General features: G+C 35.5%; 1 long non-coding RNA gene across 3 annotated transcripts; it reads left to right on the top strand.

Annotated features, from left to right (window-relative positions):
• The first annotated feature begins 434 nt into the window (after nucleotides 1–434).
• LOC142634533 (uncharacterized) lies at nucleotides 435–3,802 on the top strand. 3 transcript variants are annotated; one of them, XR_012844204.1, is made up of 6 exons: nucleotides 435–990; nucleotides 1,086–1,194; nucleotides 2,457–2,471; nucleotides 2,594–2,660; nucleotides 3,144–3,480; nucleotides 3,619–3,802. It is a non-coding gene; the product is annotated as an uncharacterized LOC142634533 (long non-coding RNA). The 3 variants fall into 3 exon arrangements; XR_012844205.1 differs by lacking the exon at nucleotides 2,457–2,471 and having other exon boundaries at nucleotides 1,086–1,174; XR_012844203.1 differs by lacking the exon at nucleotides 2,457–2,471.
• The last annotated feature ends 557 nt before the right edge of the window (nucleotides 3,803–4,359 follow it).

Here is a 4,359-nt window from a genome sequence, read left to right as displayed (position 1 = left end):
CGTCACTAATGGTGAAAAAAATTATAACATTTAGTGACGAAAAATAAATTTCGTCACTGTTGTGATCTGAAAAATGGGCGCCAGGAGAGGGAAACTTTGGCGCGAATTTAATTAATCTATAGTGACGAAATATTTCGTCACTATAGGTTTTACACCTACATGTTTTAGTGACGAAATCACAATTCGTCACAAAAAGTATGCTTTAGTGACGAAATATGAATTTCGTCTCTAAAAACCTTAACAAAGCCTTGGTTCTATAGTGACGAAATTGACATTCGCCACTAAAAACATAAAAACCTGATATTTTTAGCGACGACAAAATAGGCATTAGCGACAGAAAAGGTTCGTCACTAAAGGCCTAAGTGTACAAGGTACCTTAACCCTTTCCTCATTGTCATTTCTCTCTTTTATTTCAGCTCCCAAAAGCCTCCCACACAAACCTTCAGACCAAATACCAAAACCTTTAGATCAAATACCAAATACAAATACAATCGGCGACGGTTCCTGTTGACGACGGTGACGCTTCCTGTCGGCGACGGCGACACTTCCATTTGGCGACGGCGGCGCTTCCATTCGGCGACGGCACACTTCCAATCGCGACGATTCTCTTCAGCTCGCCGTCGCTGATTCAACCCCAATCGCGACGGTTCTCTTCAGCTCGCCGTCGCCGATTCAACCCCAATCGCGACGATTCTCTTCCGCTCGCCGTCGCCGATTCAACCCCAATCGCGACGGTTCTCTTCAGCTCGCCGTCGCCGATTCAACCCCATTCGCGACGATCCTCCGGCGACGCTTCCTCCCAGTCGCGACTCTTCAGCTCGCCGTCGCCGATTCAACCCCATTCGCGACGATCCTCTGGCGACGCTTCCTCCCAGTCGTGACTCTTCAGCTCGCCGTCGCCGATTCAACCCCAATCACGACGATTCAACTCTTTGGCGAAGCTTCTCTCCCAATCGCGACGATTCTCTGGCGACGCTTCTCTCCCAATCTGTACGCTTTTCTCTTTTGTTGTTTTTTACAGTTTTTTTTTTTGCTTGATTCTTTAAGTTCTATTTGGCAACACTTGATTTTGATGGACTTTTCAGATTCCATGCTCACCCAAGACTGAAGTTGGTCTCTCATCTTCCACCTTGACATTGAGAAGTATCAGCCCCAAGCTCATTCTTATACTATTGTACTGCTACAAATTCCTTGGTACTCTCTTATACTATTGTACTGCATTGTGCCACTTGTATAGTTGTATTGATTGATTTCTCTATATATAGGCTCCCATTTCTTAAAGACTACACTTGGGTTTGGTTGCTTAATTGTTATCAATTTGCTAGTTTAAGTGCTTGAAGACAAAGACATTGAACTATAAAATGATGCTTGACAGGGAGTTTCATATGAAAAGGGAAAAAACTAATGTTAGGCTGTATATTTCAGCAGATAAGACACACAAAGATAGCTTAAAGGTTGCAACAAAATAACCCTTTTCAGTAGAGAAAGAAGCTCTAATTTTCTGCAGCAAAACAAGGACTCCAGACCTAATTTTTTATTTTTTTAAGTTCTTTAACCCCATATCTAATTTAAAATATAAAAGAACTGACTTGATAGCTAAAAGATGATCAGTATTAACATCATAGGAAATGATGGTTAGCTTATTTTTTGTGAGGGAAGAGAGATATGGGTTATGTTTGAATTTGAATCATGATCTTGGCTGGTTTTGTTAATGAATTCTGCTTATTGTAATTGGATATAATTTTTAAGCAACTTATTGTGTGATAAGTTTTTAATTGAAAGCTTGGAATTTTTGCCCTTTGTGGGATTTTGTTTTTGTTGGGGGGGGGGGGGGGAATTGGAATTTTGCACTGGAGGTGACATTAGCACGTGAAGTGTTGGGATTTGTTGGGTTTGAATGGGTTTTGTTTTTGTTTGTTTCCTCTAATGGGTTTTGTTTTTGTTTTTTCTTTTTCATTATATATATATATATATATAATCTTTTATTGCAAAGAAATAGAACATTTATGGAGGTCTGATCAGCCCTGAAGAAGGTATTATGTAATCTAGTAAATTGGAAGTCAAGAATGGTGTTGTTGAAAGAGGGAGGTTTAAGAACTTTGTTTTTAATAGAGTGTGGGAAAAATTCTTATGGAGTTAGGATCACTTTTAATCCAATCTCTCTTTGGTTCTTGAGTGAACATGGGAAATTTAGATGTATGACTATGATAGATTGTTAATTAGATAGTTAAAGGACTCTCATTTGTCTTTTTGTTTGGGTAAGAAATTATGTTTTTAAAAAGGTGGAGCTGTGTTAACTAAGCTGATAAATTGAAAGAACTAGACTTAGGAGAGTGGATGATTCTATTTGATGGCTGAAACACTGAATAAATTTAGTTAATATTTTATGGTTTAGTTAGTTATTTTAAATTATTTTTTGTGTTCCTCAATTTTCAATTTTGTTTCTCTTTCTGCAGGAAAGCATTTTGACAGTAAGTGTACCTTTGGCAAAAACTAGTGATTGATCACTCCTGGCCTAGTGCCTTTGCTTCTTTTTATTATGAGGATCATTTTCAAGATTGAAGTATTTATAAATTTAACTTTTCTTTTGCAGGTTAAATACACATTGTTTGCAATAACTTTGGATTTTTTCTGAAAGTTGTAAGCTTAGCTTGAGCAAAGTAAGTAAATTTTAGTAGAAAACCTTATAAAACTCTATACGTGTGATGTTGGAAATTGGATTCGTGGTGGTATGTTGTGTTGGAGCAAGCGGGTGGCTTGCATGGTGTTATAAGGTGGGTTAAAATATTATTGGGAGTGTTTTTCATTTCTTGCAAATGTTAATGAGTATTGTTGATTAGATGTGATGAATAGTATTTTATTTGATTTAAATACTTGTAAAACTCTATACTTGTGATATTTGTGATTGGTTTTGTGGTGGTATGTTGTGTTGGAGCAAGCGGGTGGCTTGCATGATGTTATAAGGTGGGTTAAACTAATATTGGGAGTGTTTTTCATTTCTTGCATGATTTTATTTGATTTCAAAACTTGTGCATTCATGAATGAGATAGAACTTTATCTAAGTAGCTTATAGACTTAGATGTTAGAATACATTATGCATGAGTTATTCTTATTTTACTAAAGTAGCATTTACCTTATTGTAGTCAAACATGGATAAAAGTTGGATGCCAATGGCTAAGACACCTGATGGCAGATTAAGTCGTCCATATATTGAAGGGGTCAATACATTTATTAATTTTGCAAGATCGGTTGTGGACTTGAGTGGCAATATTCGGTGGAGTATATTCAACGGTTAGAAAATGAGATCATTGAGCTCAAAGAGGCAAGAGCTAGGGACCAAGAGGAACGAGCTAGGGACCAAGAGGCACGAGCTAAGCAAGAAGAGGTCCAAAAGAATATTCTTAACTTTTTAAGGAGGAATGGTTATGATGACGCTCTTACCTATGGGGGTGGTTCAACTTCAAGTTAAAACATGTTTTGGTTAGTATTTTCTTTTAGCAATTGACCCATATTACATGGTCTGACTACTCTTAATGTATTGTTAGAAATGTTTCTTCTAACATAATTAATGTTTTTACTTTATGATTTTAATGTAGTATTGGTTTTATATTTGTGCAGATTTCTTATTGGTGGTTTTAAGAAGATTTACTTTTGGCATTACTTGAAGACATATGAGGACATCTTCCGTTAGTTCTAATTATATTATGCTACACTTTTTGTATTGTTATAAAACATCTTGAGTTATTTTATATGTTGAAAACAATTATTGTATGGAAGGAGTTTGAATTAGATACTTGTTTTATTTTTTACTTGTGGAATGTATGGATCTTTTTTTATAAATGCGTTGTTGAAATAAATGTATTATTCAAATGTGAGGTTTTAGTAATGTAAAAACAGGTTACAGGTTAATATCAAAACCATGAAAAAAATAAAAACAGAAAATAAGTCTTAGTGACGAAATATTTCGTCACTAAATGTAACAAAATTTTGTAAGAAATGGTTTTAGTGACGAAAATTTTCATCACTATATGTACATGGATTTTCTTAAAAATAGTTTTAGTGACGAACTTTTTCGTCACTATATGTACCCGATAAATAGTTTTAGTGACGAAATTATTCGTCACTAAATATGATTTAATAAACTAAAGTGTTTTTAGGGACGAAATATTTTCGTCACTGAATGGTGTTTTTAGTGAGGAAAACATTTAGTGACGAAACGTTTTCGTCTCTAAAAGTTAAAAAAAAAAAATCAAATCGGACTTTTAGTGATGAAATTTTTCGTCACCAGGACTTTTAGTGACGGGGTTTCAGCGACGAAATGAATTTCGTCACTAAAAGTCCAATTTCGTCACTAAAAGT

This window comes from Castanea sativa, chromosome 5, assembly GCF_040712315.1.
Source record: "Castanea sativa cultivar Marrone di Chiusa Pesio chromosome 5, ASM4071231v1".
Taxonomy (NCBI): Eukaryota; Viridiplantae; Streptophyta; class Magnoliopsida; order Fagales; family Fagaceae; genus Castanea; species Castanea sativa.
Note: the sequence above shows the minus strand (reverse complement) of the source record. Positions and strands in the feature narration are given on the sequence as shown.